This window comes from Crotalus tigris, unplaced genomic scaffold (genome assembly GCF_016545835.1).
Source record: "Crotalus tigris isolate CLP2741 ecotype Arizona unplaced genomic scaffold, ASM1654583v1 scf7180000018773.180596, whole genome shotgun sequence".
Lineage (NCBI taxonomy): Eukaryota > Metazoa > Chordata > Lepidosauria > Squamata > Viperidae > Crotalus > Crotalus tigris.
The window spans coordinates 37028-61606 of record NW_024097192.1 but is presented as its reverse complement, the minus strand read 5'-3'; the positions used below and the strand labels follow the sequence as shown (position 1 = coordinate 61606).

At 44.2% G+C, this 24579-nt stretch overlaps 1 long non-coding RNA gene across 1 annotated transcript; it reads left to right on the top strand.

The window, feature by feature from the left end:
* The first annotated feature begins 199 nt into the window (after positions 1-199).
* LOC120313723 lies at positions 200-14676 on the top strand. Its single transcript, XR_005558238.1, has 2 exons — positions 200-784; positions 12608-14676. It is a non-coding gene; the product is annotated as an uncharacterized LOC120313723 (long non-coding RNA).
* Positions 14677-24579: the final 9903 nt, after the last annotated feature.

Here is a 24579-nt window from a genome sequence, read left to right as displayed (position 1 = left end):
GGCCGGGGAATGGGTCGGTGGTGGAGGACGGGGGGAGAGGAGGAGGAGGAGAGGGGGCAACGAAGGCGAACCTCCACTCTGGAAAGCGAAGCGGCGGGGCAGAGAGAGGAAGCGGAGGGAGGGGGGCTATTGTGAGGCCTGGGGGGTGTGTGTGTGAGAGAAAAAGAGCCGCTTTGTTTGGGTTGCGTTCGACGGGGGGCTGAGGGGGGAGAAACGGCGCTAACTTTAGCTCGCTCCGCCGGCGTGGGAGGGAGGACGGATCCCGGCTGAGGGAGGGAAGGAGGCCTCATTCGGCTCAGTGGAGGAGTCGAGGGCGCCGCGGGGCCCGACGCAGGGAGCGCTCGTCCCGCTAGCTCCCTTCCCTCCCGAGGCAGGGGGAGCGTCGGCACCGAGCTTTTCTTTTTTGAGGGGGGAACGGCGCCTCGCCTCCCCTCGCCGTCCGCGGGAGCCGGAGGGGCAGGAGCCCGGCGCGGCGAGAGGGAGGGGAGGCGGGCCGGGGTTTCATTCGACGCCCACCAGGGGCTGAGCGAGCCTCCTTCAGTGCGCAAACTCGGGGCGCCAGATAAAAGCCGGGCTGGCGGCTCCGGCGCTGCTTTGATGGAGCCGGGAGAACCGAGGGGAGGAAGGAGGAGGGGGTAGTAGTAGTAGTCGTCGTCAAAGGCGGGCCAGAGTAGCTCGGTTCCCCGCAGCGGGGCTTCCCGGCACCCCGTCGGAGGAGGAGGAGGAAGCGGCGGGAGAGGCGGCCCGGCGGGACGCAGAGGCGGCGGCTGTAATGGGGCGCTGGGTACGCTGAGGGGGTGAAAGAAGGGCGGGAGATTAAATGTCTCGTGAGTTTATGGATTTTTTTTATTTCCCCCCCCCATTGTCTGGTCCCGCTGTGGCTATTTTTATTTTTGTTTTCTCCGTCTGGCGGGGCGGAGGGGGGGCGTCTTTCGCAGCACGAAATGGCGGCGGCTGACGAGCGTCTTGTGTGGCGTTTTTTTTTTTCACTGTCTCCCTCCTGCCCTTCCCGCCTCTTTTTTTTTTTTTTTCCTTCTTGCCTCCCTCCCGCCGGGCCGTTTTCTCCGCAGCGAACCCCCTGAGTCGGGGGGGCGGGGCCCGAGAGAGGGGGCGGAGCAGGGGGGAAAGGCGGAGCCTGTCAGAGGGGGAGCCAATCGGCGGTCGGGTACGCCCCGCAGAGGCGCCTCCCGATTGGCAGACGCTGACATCATCCTGCAGCAGGGGCAGACGCCTCCGCTGGGTAGGGCTGAGGTAGGGGGAACGGCCGCTGGTGCAAAGGGAGGAAACGGACGCCATGACACCCAGGAGGGGAGCAGCAGCAGGAGGAGGAACAACTGTTGGGTCGTTCCGCGGGCGGTCCTGATTCCCCCGCTGCTTTCCCTTCACGGGTGGGGGAAGGAGACCGGAGGGAGGTAGAGAGGGGGGGCTGGCGGTGTTGTTGTTTCGAGCGGTTAGCCGTAACTGCGTCAATTCAAGATGGCGCAGCGACTCCTTGGAGAAGCTAGGGCGCCGCACGTCGGCCGGAGGTCACGTGACGAGGCGGCGGCAGCATTCTTCCGACGACTTGGCTGCGCCCCACCTCGCTCCGGAAAAGGCGGCGGCGGGCTGGGCTGTCAGGCTCCCTTTCAAGGCGGTGGAGCGATGGAAGTTTTGTCTCCCCCTCCTATTCCTGCGCGGCTGTGCCGGGCAACCGCCTCCCCCCCCCCGGACGCCGTAGCTGTTTCGAGGAAGCGGCCGCCCCTCCCTCCTCTTCCCTCCCTCCCTGCGAGGGAAAATTCTGGTGCCTTTGCGCGGCGGGAGGAGCGAGCGCCCTCGTGACAGCCCGCCCGGATGGCAGGGAGTTCCCGGCTGGAGAGAAGCCTCGACCCCGGGTGTGTTTGTGGGTGCAGAGTCTTGGGTGTGTGTGTGTGTTGTGTGTGGCTGTTGGAAAGGCTGTAGGAGCAGTCAGTTGGGTTTTCGTTCAAAAGAGGTCTTTGGATAGAAAAAGCAGGCCAAAGATATGTCCCCCCCTTTTTTTAAAAAAAAAAATTGTAATGCTGGGAATTGCATTCTCCGTTTTCAGTTGCCGGTTCTCGCTCAGGAAAATTTTTTTTTGGGGGGGAAACTGGTCTGTCTCCTCCCCGTTTTTAATGGATTCGTTGCACCGAAAGACAGGCCGCGCCACAGCTTTCGAAGCTTCTTGAAGCAGGAAATCAGCAGCTCCTCCAACTGAATCCTATTAAGTATTGTGCATCCGCGTGTGCAAAAAGGCCTTTGGTGGATTTGCAAGGAGACAAAAAAGTCACTCTTGGCTGCAGGCAAATTCCTTGCGGTTAAGTGCTACGTTGCGTGGAATAGGGTGGAGAAGTGGCTTTCTTAATTTTTATTTATTTATTTATTTTTTGAAAGTCGTGCTTCGTCGGTTTGCTTTTCCAACTTGCCTGTTTACAGACAGAAGTCTTCTGTTCTTTTAACTTTTTTTTTTTTAAGGGATCTTTGATGCTCTGAAAGTAGCAAGGCTTTTTGTAATACCGGAAGTAGCTGGTGTGTGTTGCATTTGACGACTGGAGTTCAATACTCATTTTAGCCTTAGACTAAGGCAGTGTTTTTCAACCTTGACAATTTTAAAGCATGTGGAATTCTGGGAGTTGAAGTCCACATGCCTTAAAATTGTCAAGGTTGAGAAACACTGGACAGGAACATTTTATCATTTTAGTGACCTTAATTAAGTGGCATCTAAAACATAAAAAAAAATATCAAGCAAATGGACATATAGGATACACAGTATGACCAAGACTAGAGCTGGTTACTTAAAATTCTGTTAAGTCTCCATCTTGTTCTTAGTTTTAAGAGCTGGTTACTTAAAATTGTGTCAGTCTCCATCTTGTTCTTAGTTTTAATTATTGGTAATACATGAATTACAAATCTATAAAGAGCTTTGGAATGGCCATTTGTTAACTGGATTTTCATTCCACTCTTACTATGGTATATGGAAAATGCATGGTTGAGTTGCCTTAAGCCTCCCTTGCAAACAAGTTTCTTGTCACAATCTTTGATTGGTTTGACCTTTAAACTTTATTAACAATTGAACCTATCAAATTTGCATAGTTTGATATTTGGCAAGGTTTGATCACCAGCCATAGTACTGCTGTTGCTTGTATGTGTCCTAATGGTTAATCAATAAAATATATTGCACTGACTTTCCATAAAGTCGTGTTTGTGGAAAATTAATAATCTTTAATGGAAAAAATAGTCGAGAGAACCCAGTCCTACCCTCTATCAGTGACTCTGTTGGTCACTCAAGAGGAAAGAATAGTCTAGTTAAATCATTTTTCACTGTTGTACCCCAAAATACACAACAGCCTGAACTGACCTATTGCAGTTTGTAAGAAATATACAGTAAATCTGCTTTGTTCCATGATCTCTTTAACTTCAGTGGCAATGACAGTTTGCTGCGTGAGTCAAACTACAAAATGGAGTTCATGGACAGCATCAAAACTAGCTAGCTCTAAGCTTGCTATGTGATTGTGTTCAAGCAGTTATCCTTAAAAGATTAGTCCCCTGAAGATTTAAAGCGAAAAGCTAATCTAAAGTGAAAAGGTAAATATGCTCACATACCTACCTATCTGTTTGTTTTGGTGTAGGAGAGCTTTTGCTATATTGAAAAAGTCTGGTTTCTGTCTGATAGTTAGATACAGGATAGATACATATAATGCCATTGTTAATTCTTAGGAATCTGTAGAGTTTTCTGAAGTGCACTCGTTCTGTGCCGGTGGCAAGGACTACTTTTAGGAATAGCAGTCTTGTGTATTGCTAAACATTTTTATGTATACCTAATTGCCCAGTTTGGTTTTTTACCTGCTATGGCCCAATTCTGCAGTATCATCGGTACAGTTCGTTCTCAACTTGCAACCATTCTTTTAGCGACCCCTCAAAGTTACAGATCCCCTGAAAAAAGGTGACTGATAGACGCTGTTCCCATGACCACTGCGGCATCCCCCAAATTTTGGATGCTTGGCAGCTGGTTTCGTATTTATGACATCTGCAGTGTCCCAGGATTATGGGATCATGCTTGGCCACCTGACCAGCCAAGTCAGTGGGCAGGCCAGCTTCACTTAGCAGCCATGTCGCTAGCTTAACGACTGCAGTGATTCGTTTAACAATGGTGGCAAGAAAGAAAATGTCATAAAATGGGGCAAAACTTGCTTAGCGTCCGTCTCGCTTGGTGGCGGAAATTTGTGCCTTGATTGTGGTTGTAAGTCAAGGAGTAGCTGTACAGTGGGCAATGTTATGCTTCCAGAAGTGGTGGTGTGGGTTTTTTGTTGAAAGACAGATCCTGGCCCTTCGCAATGGCTACCTATCCTCCCCACATCCTTGCCCTTTTAGCTGGCCTGCGTTCCGCTGTCCCCTACCCCTAGGAGTGGCTATTGATTGGGGAAGGAAGATGATGGTAAAGGTCAGTTCGGGGGGGCAGCAGGCTACAGCAGGGATAGGCAGTGGTACAAGTAGTCCTTGACTTACAACGGTTCTTTTAGTGACCGTTCAAAGTTACAACAGCACTGAAAAAAGTGACTAAACTGTTTTTCACCGTTTAATGGCAGTTGCAGCATCCCCACGGTCACGTGATCCAAAATTCAGACGATTGGCACCTGACTCATATTTATGATGTTTGCAGTGTCCCCCGGGTCACATTTTGCGACGTGACAAGCAAGGTCAATGGGGAAGCCAGCTTCACTTAACAACGGTGCTGGTAACTTAACAACTGTCTTGCTTAGCAACAGACCTTTTGGACTCCGTTGTGGTTGTATGTTGGGGATTACCAGTAATGGAGTTCAGTGCAGCTGAAAGGGCAGAGATGGGTAGATAAGGGGAAGGGGCCAGTTGAAGCAGAGGTGAGTGTAGCAGGGCGGGAGAAATGTGAGGTCCTCGCTTAATGACCGCAAGCAGGACTAATGTCGCGAAGTTGGGCAATCAGTTGGAATTTTGCCAAACAATCGTTTCCCCTGCCAATGGAGATTCTGTTCCCAGCTAGGATCTTTAAGCAAGGACTGTCAGTTATAGTTAGGCCTTGTCTGCATAGTCAAGTGCAATAGTACAATAATAACTTACTAATAACATTTGACCCTGTAGTAGTCATCTCTTCAGCTTACGTGTGTTTCTAACAGAGTTACTAGTCCAGTTTTATTGTCAGCTTATTAAAAGTCTGGTAAAGTTCAGTTTGTTTCTTCCTTACGTACACATACTTTTTTTATGTAGACCCCGGCAGTGCTATGATTTGCAGGCCTGCTTATTTTCAGGCGCAACTGAGCCACCCAAGAAGTTTATATGGAGATTCTTAGCAGATGTTCCTTATCCCTAGCAGTCGGTGAAATGTATAGTAGAACTCTTCAGAAATGCTAGTGTTGACTTTAAAATGCTGATTTCTCTGGCCCTGGCAAAATCAATAAAAAAGCCTTGTGCCTCCTTGAAAGCTAACAAAATAGGGTTACTGTGTAAATTGTGCAGGTCACAGTCCATTGCACGAGAACTTTGGAATATAGGCTAGAAGAAAATATTATAAATATAGAGGCACAAAACCTGGTTGTCAAGGGGAGGCTAAGAGTTATAGAGAGGAGAGGCAGAATTATCTGATGAAATTAATTATTAAGGAAGCCATAATTGAGTGTGTGAAATGCTGGCTAAAACATTTGTGCTTAGTTCCATAAGGTATAGAATGAACTGTTTATGATTCTCAAAAGATACGTACCATAATACACGTGTTAGGCCTTTGGTTGGAACCCGTTTTGCGCGTATAATATTGTTAGTGACTTTGAAGGTAAGGAATATCATGCAGTATAGTATTTTATACTTATAGGGATTTTCCAAAATATTCCATTCCAGAATCAGTAAATTCTTCATATTCCCTCCAAAGGAATCCCAGTACCTTCCTATAGCCGTGGCTCAGAGTTAGCTTGATCGTTGGAACAGCCAACAAACAGGTCGCTGTGCATGATTGTCTTCTGGCTTAGAACTGGTGACAAGGAAAAAAAAAAAGTTGAATGTACTCTCTATTTACCAGATGGTGTGAATACTTTTCTTCTGAACTATTTAATAACACGGGAGTAGAACAGGTTCCAGGGAGGTTCTGCCCTTACCGTAGTTTCAAACAGTAGAATATTCTCTGCCTTGGAAAAAATGGAGACTGGTGGAAAAATGACCGGCTTTTTCGCCCTTTCTAGAAATTTGCAGATGAGGCTCATTTCTTGTAGGGATCCATACTTTGGGGGAAATTGAAAATTGGTGAGTAAAGTAGTAATAGGGAAAAGCGTTTGCTTTATATTTATAGTCTGGAGCTTGGCAAGAACAGCGATTCTCAAAAACTGGTGCACTGCAGCTCCTTGGGTTCACTGGGAGCAGCTGTTTGGCAGAAAAAAAGTGGATCAGATGCTGTACCCCAGTGATTCACTGAAGCTTTCACGTGATAAATACAAGCAGCAACATCAGACTAAAATGATTTAGAAAGCCTTACAGCGCTGAGTAGAGAGCTGTGATCACGCACAAGCAACCGGAGAAGAAATGTGTGAATAGAGAACACTACTGCAATATTTATAAAAGGCATTTCATTGGTCTAAGGCAGTGTTTCCCAAACTTGACAATTTTAAGGCATGAGGACTTCAACTCCCAGAATTCCACAGCCAGCAACGCTGGCTGTGGAATTCTGGGAGTTGAAGTCCATATGCCTTAAAATTGTCAAGTTTGGGAAACACTGGTCTAAGGAATCATTCATCCCTAGTCTACTACTACTGGTAGCATTCAGACTGATGCTTGAAAAACGTTCTCGATCGGTTTTAAAATGGAGGGAGAGAGGATCCCAGAGAATTGTATCAAAACAAAACACTTCCATAAACGTAGTCCCAAGTTGTCTAAAAGTCCTCTTAAAAAAATAATAATAATTGGCAATGTCGGCATTCTTGTTCGACAGATCGTGAAGATTTGATTGATCAGTGTTACATGCAAAATTCTGGGCATTTATTCTTTCCAGATGTTGGCTATTGGTCAAAGAACACCTGCAGCAGCCTTATCTAAATTCGTGGTAGTTCTGTGGATTTACTGAAACCCAAGGAAGTTATGTACCAGCTTCTGAGTCCTACCCCCATCAGGAAGGCTGTGAAGCCAATGTTTTAAAGCTCAGCACCCCCTTTTCACTTTTAAAAATTAGGGGAAGGGGCATAGTTGATACTCCGGCTTCAAATCTGAGTTAAACTGAGCTTGAATTCTATGAATTTTTCCAAGGAAATACCTTGAGAGCTAGCGCAGCTAACGAGTCATCAGTATTATAATATTGTACCAGCCATTAGTGCATGTCTGTCTCTGTGTGTTTCTTCAGAATTGGTTAAGTGTAATATTGTCATAAATGAATAAAAACTGCCACATGGAATGGTGCGCAAGAGATTTTTGATAAAGGAGAATATTTGTAGCTCGGGGTTAAAATGAAGGGTCCTTGGTGCTCTCTGAGCTTGCTGGTTTTCTTGCAGACATTTCATTACCCAGCTAGGTAACATCTTCAGTGCACTTAGCTTTGTGCACTAGCTTGAGCAGAAATAATGGGTGCCTGTTACCGTAGTTGCTATTTATTCCCAGTTAATGGCTAATAAACTTGGGCAGCACTTCCTGGTTGCATAAAGAATCCAACATTTGCAAGTAATACATAATCTTCCCATCTGTGTTTTTAATTTAACTTCAGTGGGCGTGAGTGGCGTGATTACTGTTTTCTTAAGTTTTGCTTCTATGGGCAATTGAGAAGATTTAACATCACTTGTTGGATTCAGAGTTTGATGTGCTTCATCTGACGAACAATGTTTGACATGTGCCTGGAACTCATAAACTGGCAGGCTAGTTTTGCCTGTTTCAAAGTAGCTCTGGTTCCTGTTCTTCATTATGGAGGCTCCAAGTGCATGCAGAGTGAAGAACACTTCTCATTCTGCTTTGCCCTGGTACAACTTGAAGGAGAAATAATTGTGCAGCTATAAAATATTTGCCCATTTTCCCTCCCCTCCATTTTTCTAAAGAGCTGGGAAGCTCTCCGCTTTTTTGTTTCTGGATATTAAAATATAGATGCTTCTCTCTCTTGCTAAATCAGTGGTCCTCAACCTTGTTAATGCCGTGACCCCCCAACCGGTCTTAAGTCGAGGACTACTCAACCGGTCGTAAGTCGAGCACTACTCAACTGGTGCAGCACCGTTTGCAGAATGGGACTTTTGGCGGGCTCAGCAGGGCAGAGACAGCCTGGACAATTCCTATTGGCTTTTGAAAGCCAATAGAATTAGACTCTATTCAAGAGAGTCTATTCTATTGGCTTTCAAAAGCCAATAGAATAAAAGGGAGTAGCACAGCTAAGGAAAAGGGGGGGAAAAATGGCGGACTGCGTTGTTTGGCGACCCCCGTGAAATGGTCGTTCGACCCCAAATGGGGTCCCGACCCACCGGTTGAGAACCTCTGGGCTAAAGTCTTATTTAACAGTTAATTAACTGTCACTTTGTTGTTATTCTGTATGGGTTTCCTTCGATCTTAAACCTAGGTCATCCTAGATGAGGGGAGGCGTGACGCGACAGGTCAACCTGAAGCTGCCCCAGTTCTGATAGCTTGTCTTGAACATATCCCTTACTGTAGTTACATAAGAGAAATGACATTTTATTTTGGCCTTCTGGGTATCAACATTTCAGACCAATCTGTTTTAGAAAGCAGCTGGAAGTGTATTTTGTCATGCAAATGAAGGTTTTCCGGTTTGGTTTTCTGTTTCTAATAAAGCATTTCCCAATCTCTCTCTCTGTGTATGAGGCCCCCTCTCTAACTACGAGTAGACTTTGACTTAAGAACACAAGTGATCCCCACATTTTCATTGCTAAACAAGGCAGTTGTTAAACGAGTCACGGCCCATTATACAACCATTTCCCCCCCCCCGGTCATTAGGTGAATCATTACTGTTAAGTGATAAACATGCGGTCGTTATGCAAATCTGGTTTCCTCCATTGACTTCGCCTGTCAGAAGCTTGCAGGTGACCGTCCCAGGATCCTGGGTGGTTGCAGTTATCTTAAATCAGTGTTTCTCAACCTTGACAATTTTAAGGCATGTGGACTTCAATTCCCAGAATTCCACAGCCAGCAATGCTGGCTGTGGAATTCTGGGAGTTGAAGTCCACATGCCTTAAAATTGTCAAGGTTGAGAAACACTGTCTTAAATCCATCCGGGTAGCCAAGCACCTGAATTTGGACCCCCTAATTGTGGGGATGCTGCAGTGGTCGCAAATATGAGAACTGGTCATAAATCAACTTTTCCCCAGTACCATTGTAACTTCAAAGTGTCATTAAATGAGTGGTTGTAAGTCAGGACTACTTGCGCTTCTCGGTAAGTTTCTGAGTGTCAGCCACCCCCACCCCCCGAAACCGGTGAACAGCGACCTGGGGCGTGCAGGATTCGTGCCTGATCCTCACCTACGCAACGTGTAGGGCAGTGGTTCTCAACCTTTTTAATGCTGCGACCCCCACCCCCAACCGGTCGTAAGTTGAGGACTGCTCAACCAGTCGTAAGTCGAGGACTACTCAACTGGTGCAGCACCGTTTGCAGAATGGGACTTTTGGCGGGCTAAGCAGGGCAGAGACAGCCTGGACAATTTCTATTGGCTTTCAAAAGCCAATAGAATAAAAGGGAGTAGCATAGCTAAGGAAAAGGGGGGGGGGAATGGCGGACTGCATTGTTTGGTGACCCCCGTGAAATGGTCATTCGACCCCAAATGGGGTCCCGACCCACAGGTGGAGAACCGCTGGTGTAGGGCCTCTGTTTTTTTTTTTTAATCTCACCTACCTTGCGAGATGCATTCCAGAGACTTGTAAGATTTCAAAGGAAAAGAGAGGCTTTGTAAGATAGGATGGCTCCTTAAGGATTTCAGCCATTGAGTGTGTTACGTCTGACCAGCCTTCTGCTGAAGTTCTGTGGGAAGTCTTTAATTCCTCGGTACTTGGGGAACTGCCGCTTTAATTCACAGGATATTCCAGGCTGTAGATCCAGATTGATGTATTTTTGAGGCACAGTCGGCCTCGATAAGGTTGTAAACCTATTATTAAGATTAAAACAGGGGCGGCTTAGCAGTTAAGGCGCTGGGTTTGTCAGCTGGAAAGCCCCAGCAGTTCAGTTTAGAGACCTAAGTGTCACGCAACGGTGTGAGTTCCTGTCCTCACCCCAGCTCCTTCCAAAAAAAAAAACATGCAAGTGGATTAATTAAATACCATTTTGGTGGGAAGGTAACAATGCTCTGCCATGTGTTGGTTACATGGTCACAGAAATGTCTTCAGACAAAATGGAGATGAGCACCCTCTCTCCCCCCCCCCTCTAAAGTTGGCAACAACTAGTGGAGTAAAATCTGCAGGGACTCCTTTATCTTTTTCTAGATGAAAACTGGGACAAGAAGAAACGGTTAGATTGGGGACGTTTGCTACAAGGAGTAGCGAAAGCTTTTCTACAAGTCAGCCTCCTTGCTAAATCCAGTTGATCGTCCCCAACCGAAAAGAAAAGATAAAAAAAAGTAACAGCGTGACTTAAGCGGTAGAAGTATCTCCATAGTGACCAAGTCTGACAACAAACAAGCCAGGTTTCAGATGGGGAAGCCAGAGCAGCTGACGGGTTTTTAAATAGTCCTTGCACAAAGTGAAGACTGTAAGTATGCGGTACTATTATAACAGGCAAGGCTATCTATCTCCTGCTCACTTCCTATCTCTTGCTTAGTTTCTGCCCAAGTGCGCAACGAGCTATTATTGTAAGAATGGCTGTTGTCAAGCTGTACTTGGGAAAGTCTTCCTGTTTTGTGTAACAGATTCTGGGCAGAGAGAAAGATGTCTTTGGTACCAACTTTTTACTCGCAGTTACCCACACGTCCCCTGGTCTGGGGAAGAGAAAACAAGCTGTGTTAGATTTTTATTTTTTTTATTTTTTATTTTTTGCCAGCAAGTTGGGGGCCTAAAAGCAGAGCGGTTTACCCCCAAAGCAGTTTCGCAAGGATGTGTATTTATATGACCTTAAACACAAATTGCTCTAAAGTAAATCACCCACTGAGAGAGAGTCCAGGCTTACATCAACGGTAATGAAAGCCACAAAGGAGAAAGCAGGGTGAAATAACTCAGAAATTATGCTTCTTTTTTCTGCGTGAAATAGTTAGCAGTTCCTGTTTTTCAAAGTAGTCCTTGATTTAAAAACCTTTCATTTGATCACTGTTGGAAGTTACAATGGCACTGGAAAAAGTGACTTGTGGCCGGTTCTCGTACTTATGACTGCTGCCACGTTCCCCATAGTCACATGATCAAAATTTGGCACTTGGTAACCATGTGTTTATGACAGGGGTCATTTGATCATCATTTGCAGACTTCTCAGCCAGCTTCTAATGAGCAGAGTCGAAGGAGGAAGCTAGGTTTGCTTAACAGCCACCCAATTTACTTAACAACTGCAGTGATTTACTGAACAGGTCATAAAAGAGGCACAACTCGCTCAGCAGTGGAAATGTTGGGCCGATTGTCGTCATAAGCCAAGGACTTACTTCCCTGTAGATTGTGAAAGTTGCCTGTTCTGGTATTGGCTTATGTTCCATTGGCATAATACCCTCTATAGCAGTGGTTCTCAACCTGTGGGTCGGGACCCCATTTGGAGTCGAACGACCATTTCACGGGGGTCGCCAAACAAGACTGTCCACCATTTTTTTCCTCTTTGGCCACGCCCCTGGCACCCAGTGATGTATAAGTGGTTGGGGGTCACCACAACATGGGGAACTGTATTATGGGGTCGCGGCATTAGAAAGGTTGAGAACCACTGCTCTATAGGCAGTCCTTATTTCACTTAACGACCGTGTTACTAATGTTAACAACTGCAATGATTCATTTAACAACTGTTGAGTCGTAACATGGGGAAAACTCATTTCAAAAATGTCTCCCTTGAAGAAGGGGAGGGGAAGAGAGTAGGAGGGGAGGAGAGAAAGAGGAGGGAAGTAGGGAAGGATGAGAGAGGGTGGACGCAGCCTGGGGGGAATGGGCAGGTGGTACCAATGGTTAGGAATTTAATTGTATTTTGTATGAATAAATGGAAAATAAAAAAATTTTTAATAAAAAAATGTCTCCCTTGGCAACAAATTTTGGGCTCAGCTTGTGGACGTAAGTCGAGGACTACGTGTAGTATTAATTTCCTTCCAATAAAACACGAAACAAATGGCAGTAGTGCTGGGTAGTGTCAACATCTGGACTTGGAGAGACTCCCAGCCTACTGACATCATTGTCAAGTGGTGGAAAGGCTATTTTACTTATCCGGGAAGATGTCTAAATTCCTACCCGATTACTTAATTCTTTGGCTTCATCTTAATAATCCAGATAGTGGCTCATGTTCAGCGCGTGCTATTCTGTTAGAGGCTTTCACGGTTTACGTCATCCTTGGTTTGGAAAGCTGGAATATATGTTGTAGTAAAAATTCCGTTTCAAAACATTTGATGGGAAAGTAGCTACTTGGGAGCTGAAAATCTGAAAAGCGGTAGGCAGCCCTGCATGTAAGCTTGTATTGCCGCAGTCTCGGAACTGCCAGTCATTTTACCGCTTTGGTCTTCTGTTCTTTCGCCAGCTCTCTGTAGGCGGGAATCTTGCTGCTTTCCTGTCCGTTCCTCCAGATCAATTTGCTTATCAGAAAGTCTCCAGAGTTGATCACGTGACCCGTCATAAATACGAGTCAGTTGCCAAGCATCTGGATTTTGATCGCGTGGCCACAGGGAGGCTGCAACGGTCGTAAGTGTGAAAAACGGGTCACTTTTTTTCAGCGCTGTTGCAATTTCAAACTGTTGTAAGTTGAGAGCTACGTATATGTGGTTATTAAAATACTAAAAACTATATTCTTTAAAAAAAAGTCTCTTTGAATTGAACTTGCGGCCCTGTCATTTTCTTGGAAGCGAGATTTACATCACCTTCATCTGATTTCTCCCCCCCCCCCTTAATTATTGTATCTGACCTATACTTGTGGTATTCTGTGGAAGTGTCCACCTTTCAAATAGTAACCAGCCCCATCCCTGCTTATCTCCTGAGATAACTAAGTTGGCCAAATGCTACCAATAAGGGCAGACACATATTCCCAGGTATTTGTCATTTCTTAATCTGCTGCTTCTGAACAATAGGCTTTTGGGGTTATATATTTAATCTGCATTCTTTTTTCTTTTCTTTTTTTTTACCTTTTCTGGTAAGGGGGGGGGGCTGACTTCTTTGGAATGTAGAATACCTTAATTGTCATTGTGTAGCTCACAACGAAATTAAGTGCGGTCCATAGTGCACACTGCACACAAGTAAAAACATACATTATATATACACATCCCATAGGGTGACTGATGCTAGGATTGTTTATGCCAAATACTGGAAAGAAAAGGAGACGCTGACTATTTTAAAATTGACCGAACTGGGAAAGATGGTAACATTTAACAGCATTGATTAGAGACAATGGATTAAGATAAATTTATAAGAGATTTGGAAGCCGTTTGTGGACTTCAGATACAATAACAGACTATTAAAGAGGGCTTTGAAGACTAATTCTGCTCTTGGGGTTACCGCTTCACTTTTTATTTTTAAGGGAATAGATGGTGGGTTGACTTGAGAGATCGTAGATTGCCACATCGGTGACCTCTTTTGATGTAAGATAATATTTTTGGTAAATGCAGACGGGAAACTTCATAACTATTTGTAGAGCTGTAATGCAAGGCAGGGGCACGTAACAGATAACATTTTTCAGCATTCAACCAGGATGGACATTTTTATGTTTAATGTTAATGTTATATGTGTTATATACATGCTTTTATTACTGTTTTTTTGTGTTTGGATGTTTTGTTTGTAGTTGATTTTTTTTTCCCCTTTCTATTTTGCATTTTAACTTTGGAGATAAAAATAAAAAAAAATCTTAAAAAATGAGTGATTTGGCATAATATCTGTTAAAACACAGAAAAGTTGGAGCCACTAACATTCTCTGCTTTCCATAATAGGACTGGGTTTCCTCACTACTAATTAAATACAGTCCTGCTTGGACTAAATAAATGTAGTAGACGTGTGTTCTCCCTTTGTGTGCAATGAAACCGATTAAAAGTAGTGTGTTGTATACTTGGCTTATTCATTAAAGAGAGCTTTTGAGACAGGTTACACAAGCTCTTGAGATAGCCTGCCACCCAGAACAGCTGACAGGAATACCTATTGTTCTGCTTGGCTTTTCTGCCATCTAATCTGATTTCTCAAAGGCCGTGTGGAAAATGTAATAATTCAAAAGGCATTTTGGCACTTCCTGGAGGGACCAGCCCTGCTCGAACAAACAAACAGAGCATTTTACAGCTTAAAGATGTAGATCCACGCAAGAGGAAACAAATAGCAAATACTGCTAGCAAAATTAAAATAATTAGCTGGCTTTTGTTGTTGTTGTTTGTTAATGACAATCACACAGTCCAGATGTGTGCTTTTAAGTCCGCCTATTCAGTTACGATTCTTAGGGGCATAATTTAAAGACGAATGCATAAATAAGTATGAAAGCAAGCTTTATCTCTACAGTGTTCCTTACAAAGCAGGGTGCTTTTCCAAAATCAGCTTCTGATATCGTTTGATTAAACCCTTTTGTTCACTGGATTCCTAACCTGCAGGAACAGAAGGACAGATTGCAGCAAAAAAAAACTGGTTAGCATCTCCTCCCTCAAACTATTGGAAAGTTCCTAAAATTGGACACCAGAATATTCTTGGGGAATTTTTCCTTCCTACGGCATGCACACCGCTTCAATTTTCTGCAAAGGCTAATGTTCCTTTTTTTTAAAAGGAGTGGATGAATCCGGAGAGTTTCATATAAGCAGGAAAGCACAGCGTTCAAATGAGTTAACTTCTGCCACAGGCCAAGAGCATAATTCATTGGTCCAAGGTCACCGTAGCAATTGGCTGGATTGACCGGGGATGATGGGAACCCTGATCCAATCCTCCTCAAGTGTATTCAGCCGTGAAAGACTCCTGTTCCAGTTCTAAGGCAGACAGCTGACTTTCATGGGGTTAATGATTCTCTCGCCAAGCAGGAAGTGGTGTGACTCTTAGTAACTAATTCAACAATATTTACGTCAGGACGAATTTAAAAAAAAACAACATCCTGCTATAAACCTGTTTCCATTTATTTTATTTTTTTAAAAAAATGCTTTTATTTTAGAAACGAGATGAAAGATCCATGAACGGGGGAATTCTATTCACGATCTGCCCCCTGAAGTTTTTGGTTTTTTTTTTTGTCCCCCCAAACTCATCAAAAGCTCTACGGGAGTCCCAATTTTGCAATGCTGAACAGAAATTACGTTAGAGAAAAATAAAGTCTGGGGTGGACGTTGCCTCTCTGCTTTAAATAAGATAAGATATAACCTTTATTGTCATTTTTTTACTGTGGGCACCACGGCACATAAAAAATGAAATTTAGTTGCCCGCTCTCAAAGTGAAACACATACATGACACACACCTAAACATACTATGTACGACCCACACCCCTACATATACGTAACAAATAAATATTAAATACTGTCCATCTTTAGCTTGCTTTGCGAAGCCTTAACTGCAGTCAGATGGTCATCGGCTTTGCCAAAAGGTACAGAACTTGACCCAAATGAAAAGGGATCTTGTTACATTAACAACAAAGGGACATTTTGCATGAATGAAAGACGGAGGATACTATTAAAGTAGATTAATTACAGGGAAGGTGGGTGGAGATAGGCCAGGGGTAGGCAACCCTGGCTCTTTTATGACTGGTGGACTTCAACTCCCAGAATTCCTGAGCCAGCCATGCTGAGGGGAAAGGGAGAGGTTTCAAGCTGAGATGTACTAGCTGAGGAATTCTGGGAGTTGAAGTCCACCAGTCATAAAAGAGCCAAGGTTGCCTACCCCAGTCTATATCAGGGGTCCTCAGCATTGGCTCTTTTATGACTCGTGGACTTTAACTCCCAGAATTCCTGAGCCAGCCACGCTGAGGGGAAAGAGGTTTCCAAGCTGAGCCAGGCTGGCTCAGGAATTCTGGGAGTTGAAGTCCACGAGTCTTAGAATTGCCAAGGTTGAGGATCCCTGATACAGAATTTTTATCTTTTCAACTTTCCAGAAATGCTAATTTCTGAACAATTGTCCAGCTGATGTTGGATGACTGATAAAAACTAAGCAAGGGCAGATCTGGTTAGCACCAGGATGGGGGTCTACCCGGGGGGGCGGAAGGAAAATTCACCCTAAAACAAAGGAGTGACAAACTTAGGACCACCGTTGAGCCCACAATTTCTGTTGCTCAGCGATACACATTCGTTGAGTTTTTGCCCCCATTTTGCGACCTCTCTTTCCCTAGTTGTTAAGTGAATCGCAGTTGTTAAATTGGGCTTCCCCTTTGACTTTGAAGGGTCACCTAAGGGGATCACGTGATGCTGGAACACAGCAGCTGTCATAAATAACGAGTCAGCTGACAAGTGTCCAAATTGTGATTGCGTGACCCACAGAGAGGCTGCAAAGATCGCAAGTGAAAAATGGTTAATAGGTTGCTCTTTTTCGGTGGCGTTGTAGCTTCAGTCGTTAAATGAACTTGTAAGCTGAGGACCACCCCTACTGTATCGCCAGGAAAAACTATGCAGATGTGTCCCATCAACCCTACAATGTGTTTCATTTTCTTTTTTAACTTCCCAGTCAAAATCACGCGTTGGAGCTTGATTCAAAAAGAGGCTTACTCTCTCTCTCGTCCCGGCTGTCCGGTTCGGGGTTCTTGAATTGATCCTCCGTTCGGCACGCTTGCGTATTAAAGGTGTGTTTGTGAGCGAAATTCACAAACACAGGTTTGTGAATTTGATGGGCACAGGTTTAGTTTTTTTGATGCTGAAGATGTTCAATGCCCTCTAGTGTTCTTTCCCAATTCCGAGAGAGGGCATCCTTTTTTTATCTCCAGGAAAAAGCAAGCTTCTCTTTTAACACATTGGGAGAAAATAAAATATATTTGTGTGTGCCGTTATGTTGGTAAATGCTTTAAATTTGGGGCGTGGTGAATGCACACTCGCAGAAAAGATCAGGGTGGGTGGCATTTAACACTTCTGAAAGCGTGAATAATTGTTGCTTTTGCAGCTCCCATCACAAGTCCCAAAGACACAGGTCTGCTGGAATGCCGAGTGGCAAGACAGTAAAAGGAATTTTAAGATATTAAAAGGTAGACTGTGAACTTTGGAACCTATATTTAGTTGGGATTTAAACTACGGTAAAACCCCCCATTTACCTCCATTTCGTGTCCTATTAACCTTGTTTTAGGAATTAGAATTATGCCATTTCAGTTCACACACCAAACATCACGTTAATCTCAGTCCCGTGCACGGTTATAGTTACCCTGGATTTTTAAAAAGCCCTGGAAAGCATCCTACGTATATTGAATATTGTACCGAGGCTCTGGATATGTCGAGTACCATAAAATAGATTGGTTCTGATTTGAAAACGGTACCATTGCTAGGATTCTTGCAACCTCATATATATTATGATAAGCCTCGCTAAAGGTAACTGGGAATTGGGATCAGAATAGAAACACGGTGTGAAAAAGAAGACATTCTACGTATAGGAGCGGCTTGCAAATTGGAGAGGAGCACTTTCGATGACAACACGGTGTGAGGAAAAACATCAAAAGGAGTCTTCCTCTTTCGCAGTTTCAGTTCTAATAATTTCCACCCGTCGTTCGTGTTTACAGAAGATGCAAAGTCCAGTGCCCTACAGATGACTTGGCTGGCGAGTCCCATAATGAATATTGAAACTGGAAATAACAGGTAACCAACCACAATTCATTTAGCGACCGTTCAAAGAGGGACAACGAAAATGCGAATTGCAAAAGTTTTTTTTTTTTAATTTATTTTAAATCATTAAACGGAATTGTCGTCCCACGGCGAATTGGCAGTGGCAAATTGTCCCCTTTTGGGACCAGGTGACCTTGGGACACAGCTGCCGTCGTAAATACGAGTCAGTTGCCATGCCATTTTGATCACGGGGATGCTGCCAAGGTCATCACTGAAAAATGGTGGAAAGTCGCATTTTTTCGGCGCCGCTATAACTTTGAGCGGTCGCTAAATGAACTGGTGTAAGTCGAGGACTACCTGTAGAAGAAGCAAGGCTGTCCTGTCTTGGAAGACTGTCCTGTGCTACTGGCAAACTGGCACCCACAATTGCCTATTGGCTAAACACAGTTTGTTACCAGATGTGAATTAAGGAGTTCAGCCTTTGTACTCAGGTGCAGCCATTTTTATAAGCAGCCCAAAATAGACTCTGCCATCTCAGACTTGTGATTCACCCAGACTTAAAAAAAGAAACTACGATCCGCCTCTCTTCTTTTTTTAGATAACTTTCTTTGTGGATTTATAAAACATTCCACAGCTGTCCTGAAATAATTCCAGGTTTTTCTCGGTGTTAAGTGCTTCTTTTAGCACTATCAAAATTAATAAAGAGATTAGCTTCAGCATCCAAGGATTGTTAATCGTTGCAGTAAAAAGTACCATAATCAAGGGCTGAGCTGTTGGACTCTTGCGTTGCTTGCAATCCAAACAGATCTGAAGGCCATTAAGCCTGGAGAAAAACAATCGGGGGTTTACATTCATTAGATTGTGCGACAATTCATGGGCCTGTTTTTCCTGGTCATTATTACTTAACGTCCTGTTGTGTAAGTCAGAACGTGCTACGGCCGTCTGGACCGTAGGTAACTTCCCAACCCAAGTTTGTAGTTACCAAATTCTGCAACCGGTGGCCAACATGATATGTTATTCGCCTTTGGCAAACCCTGGCACAAATAAGCAGAGCGTGCCTTTGAAATTTGAAATTTTCAAAATCTCAACAGAGTTGTACGCAGCTTTGCCTGCCCAAATCTGTTCCTTGTTAATGGAATGTTTTGTATTAAAGAATGCAAATTTATCGAACTGGAGATGGAATTAATTTCACTCGGGATAGACCAGGTGTAGGCAACTTTGGCTCTTTTATGACTTGTGGATTTCAACTCCCAGAATTCCTGAGCCAGCCATGCTGAAGGGAAAGGGAGAAGTTTCCAAGCTGAGCCATGCTGGCTGAGGAATTCTGGGAGTTGAAGTCCACGAGTCAGAAAGCTGCCTAGGCCTAGGCCAGGGGTAAACAACCTTGGCCCTTTTATGACTGGTGGACTTCAACTCCCAGAATTCCTGAGCCAGCCTTCCTGAGGGGAAAGGGAGAGGCTTCCAAGCTGAACCATGCTGGCTCAGGAATTCTAGGAGTTGAAGTCCACATGTCTTAAAGTTGCCAAGGTTGAGGACCCCTGATATAGGGCAGGGGTGGGGAACCTTGGCTCTTTTATGACTCGTGGACTTCAACTCCCAGAATTCCTGAGCCAGCCACGCTGAGGGGAAAGGGAGAGGTTTCCAAGCTGAGCCATGCCGGCTCAGGAATTCTGGCAGTTGAAGTCCACGAGTCATAAAAGAGCCAAGGTTCCCCACCCCTGGCTTAGGCCTGTAACTCCCAGAATTCCTGATCCAGCATGGGGGAACTACGGCCCCTTCATGACTTGTGGACTTCAACTCCCAGAATTCCTCAGCCAACATGGCTCAGCTTGGAAACCTCTCCTTTTCCCCTCAGCGTGGCTGGCTGAGGAATTCTGGGAGTTGAAGTCCACAAGTCATAAAAGAGCCAAGGTTGCCCACCCCTGCTCTAGAGTCTATTCAATTCTGCAACCGTAGTATTTCCACGTTTCAGTTGGGGTAGTGAACAAGTACGTAGGTAGTCCCCGACGCTGCCAAGAAACATGCACGAAGATGATCTGAAGAACATCCTTGCCTACTATCTGTTTGCCTCAACCAACCAACCAGTCATTGTTTTTACCTTTCTGGCATTAACATCTTGAATTGCCATTAACGGTCAATGCAAAATATCATTGTTTTGAGAGTCAAACAAGCGAGTTTCGGTTTCAACAAAGGCATCCTTCCTCTTTTGCACTGAAGCATAAAATGGGAAATGGGGAAAGTTTAAAATGCTGCTTCCTTCTAAAGCAGCTTCTCGGGGACCCCTAAGGACCACAGGGTTCGCTCCCAAGGAGAAAAAGCTGTTGCATTGCTACAAAAAGAAGGGCGGGGAAGGGGGGGGGGAAAGCCATATTTGGACTCGCATTTTGTAAGAAAGCAGACAGACCTGTTTGAACCCCAGCTGAGGCTCAGGTAAGAGTGTTGTGTTTATATTCTGAGGAGAGCCTTAGGGCAGTGGTTCTCAACCTTTTTAATGCCGCGAGCCCCCAACCGGTCGTAAGTCGAGGACTACTCAACCGGTTGTAAGTCGAGGACTACTCAACTGGTGCAGCACCATTTGCAGAATGGGACTTTTGGCGGGCTCAGCAGGGCAGAGACAGCCTGGACAATTCCTATTGCTGTTTGAAAGCCAATAGAATTAGACTCTATTCAAGAGAGTCTATTCTATTGGCTTTCGAAAGCCAATAGAATAAAAGGGAGGAGCACAGCTAAGGAAAAGGGGGAAAAAAATGGCGGACTGCGTTGTTTGGCGACCCCCGTGAAATGGCCGTTGGACCCCCAAATGGGGTCCCGACCCACAGGTTGAGAACCACTGCCTTAGGGGGAAACATCAGTTTGGTTGCTATGAGGAACATCTGACAGCTACTTGACCAGGAGATACCATTGGCTTTTCCTGTTGAATGAATCTCTTCTCTGTTGTGAGGTTTCCGGTGTTTGATGTGTTGCAACATGTTCCAACCAACTACCTATATAGGGAACAAGTGTGCAAAATTTGAAAGCCCTCTGTGTGTTTTCCTAGCAGGAGACTGCGTCTATCTTCTGAGGTTCTTGACTTCTGCAGCTTTACAGCAAAGACTCCGAGTTCAGCGAGCTCCAATGGGATCAAAATGCAGAGGCCCACATGGTTGTGTGCCGTCTCCAGGTGTGTATGTTGTTTCCCCTCTCTCCTGCGGGAGCTGCATTGGATACCCATTTGTTTCCGGGTGCAATTCAAGGTGCTGGTTGCTACCTTGAAACTCTACACGGCTTGGGGACCACGTTATCTGTTATTACTCAGTCAAACGCCTCCATTTTTATGGGTTGCCTCTCCTGAGGAGTGCCATGGCTGGGCCCAGAAGAAGGGCCTTCTCTGGGATGGCTCCCCTTCGGGAACTGAAGAGACTTCTCAGATGAGAAGCGAAACGTTTTTCAAAGGAAAAAAAAAAAAAACAAAGTCCAGTTGCCTTTTGGGGAAAAAAACCCATGACCTGGATGATTCAGAATCTCCACAGACATCTGAAAGAGTAGCAGTTTTTTTAAAGAATAGAATAGAATATAGAATATAAAGTAGAGTAGAATAGAAATACAGAAGAGAAGAGAAAAATACAGAATAGAATAGAAATGCAGAATAGAATAGAAATATAGAATAGAATAGAAATACAGAATAGAATTAGAATATAAATACAGAATAGAATTAGAATAGAAATATAGAATAGAATAGAAATACAGAATAGAATAGAAATACAGAATAGAAAAGAACAGAAATATAGAATAGAATATAAATACAGAATAGAAAAGAACAGAAATACAGAACAGAAAATAATAGAAATATAGAATAGAATAAATACAGAATAGAATAGAATAGAAATACAGAATAGAACAGAAATATAGACTAGAAATACAGAATAGAACAGAAATATAGAATAGAATTAGAATAGAAATACAGAATAGAATAGAATTAGAATAGAAATACAGAATAGAACAGAAATACAGAATAGCATAGAATAGAATAAATACAGAATAGAATAGAATAGAATAGAAATACAGAATAGAATAGAATTAGAATAGAAATACAGAATAGAACAGAAATACAGAATAGCATAGAATAGAATAAATACAGAATAGAATAGAAATACAGAATAGGACAGGAAAGAATAGAATAGATCTTGGAGGTCTTCTAGTCCAGTCTGCTGCTCAAACAGGAAAATCTATACTATTTCAGAAGTGAGACTGAAATGTCCCTTTGAATTTTGTTTCCCAGTTTTCCTTGCAGGATGAAGGCCATGTTAGTCTGTGTTAATTAAAAAAAAAAAAAATCAAGAATCTGGTAGCATCATTTCCAACAAATATTAAAGGCCTTTTTGATTTTTCTTTTCCTTCTCAGAATCAGCTTTCTTACAACAGCCCCTGCAGGAGGACCCAACAATGTCTTATAATAATAATAATAGTAATAATAATAGTAGTAAAGTTGGAAGGGACCTTGGAGGTCATCCAGTCCAACCCCCTGCTCAGGCAGGAAACCCTACACCATTTCGGACAAATGGCTGTCCGGTGGTGTCCCCCTCATTCTAATGACACATCCAATTAGAACATAAAGGGACCTTGGAGGTCCTCTAGTCCAACCCCCCTGCTCAGGCAGGAAACCCTTACAGAATCACAGAGTTGGAAGGGACCTCAGAGGTCATCCAGTCCAAACCCCCCCCCCCAGCTCAAGCAGGAGACCCTTATAGAATCAGAGTTGGAAGGGATCTTCGAGGTCATCTAGTCCAACCCCCTGCTCAGGCAGGAAACCCTATACCATTTTGGACAAATGGCTGTCCGGTCTCTTCTTAAAAACTTCCAGTGTTGGAGCATTCACCGCTTCTGGAGGCAGGTTGTTCCACTGGTTAATTATTCTCACTGTCAGGAAGTTTCTCCTTAGTTCTAGGTTGCTTCTCTCCTTGATTAGTTTCCACCCGTTGCTTCTTGTCCTGCCTTCAATGTCTTATTTTACACTGGAGGGGGGCTTTAGAGTCAAGGATCTCGAATTTTTCTCACTGTAGTAGTCTCCTTCAGCTCTACAAGATGATTCTGGCTAAGATGATTTTAATTAAAAGCACTACCTTCCAGTTAAGCACGCAGCTACTTCCCACACCAAGAAACAAATAATAATAATAATAATGAGATAGGAAGAAAAAGACTCACTGGTTATATAAAAGCAACAGGTTTTGCAACTGGTTTCATTGTGCAAGAAGAGTTAAGATAAATGAGCGTTTATTGATTTATTTACAATTTAGGCTCCTAGAATTACGCAACTCGCCACCCACTCTGGCCCGTTTGCAAAACTGAAAACAACAACAACTCGATAAAACACATGAAAGATTTCTCAAAAAAGGTGGCGATTGCAGGAGAACAGACATAAAACTATAAATGTATAAGCCCAATGGGCACGGTGGCAAAGAGACCCTTGGATCCCATAAAGTGGCATTCCTTCACGGATGGGTCAAAGGACACATCAACTCAATCTGACCTTAATGGGGCAGGCGAGCCAAGAAAATACATTTAACTGAATTTAGTTAGCCTTAAGGCAAAAGGGTTTGGAGAATCTAGGAAACCACATGTGCGATTTTAACCTTTCTCAAATTTTCAGAAGCTAATGATTTTTTTTTTACAGGGGACGCTTTGTTTTAAAACCGGTTGAACAGATGTCTTGGCCATTCGGAGTAATAAAATCTCTCTATTTACAGGTTCCACAAGTTACAGATAGATGACCACAAGGAGCCCGAATTTTCTGTTGCTAAGCGAGGCAGTTGTAACAGTTCAGTTGGGTCCACTTTATGACGATGTGGGGTTTTTTTTGGCCACAGTTTATTGAATTCCTGCAGTTGTTCAGCCAGAATCTGGCTTCCCCCGTCAACTGTTGGAAGCCAGTTGGGAAGGTTACGGATGGTGGTCACATGATCCCGGGACAGGGAAACAGTCATACGTCCATGTCAGTTGCCAAGCCCCTGAATTTTGATCACGTGACGAAGGGGCGTTAAATATGAAAACTGGTCATAATTCACTTTTTTCAGTGCTGTTGTAACTGTGAATGGTTACTAAAAGAATGATTGTCAAGTCAAGGACTATTGAGGGTGGTCATAAGTAGAAAACTTCCTGTATCCTCTTGACTTTCTGCAGAGGATTTTCTCTTCATCCTTTTGATCATTTTAAGGATCTTCTCCTGCCCTTTTCAGCCCCATCCCTACCCAGGGTGGTGTCCCCCTCATTCTAATGACACATCCAGTTAGAACAGAATGACATAAAGGGACCTTGGAGGTCCTCTAGTCCAACCCCCCTGCTCAGGCAGGAAACCCTTTCAGAATCACAGAGTTGGAAGGGACCTCGGAGGTCATCCAGTCCAACCCCCCCCCAGCTCAAGCAGGAGATCCTTATAGAATCAGAGTTGGAAGGGACCTCGGAGGTCATCTAGTCCAACCCCCTGCTCAGGCAGGAAACCTTATACCATGTCAGACAAATGGCTGTCCGGTCTCTTCTTAAAAACTTCCAGTGTTGGAGCATTCACCGCTTCTGGAGGCAGGATGTTCCACTGGTTAATTATTCTAACTGTCAGGAAATTCCTCCTTAATTCCAGGTTGCTTCTCTCCTTGGTTAGTTTCCATCCGTTGCTTCTTGTCCTGCCTTCAGGCACTTTGGAGAATAGCTTGACTCCCTCTTCTTTGGGGCAGCCCCTGAGATACTGTAGCACAGCTATCATGTCACCCCTTGTCCTTCTCTTCATTAAACTAGACCTACCCAATTCCAGCAACCGTTCTTTATATGCTTTAGCCTCCAGTCCCCT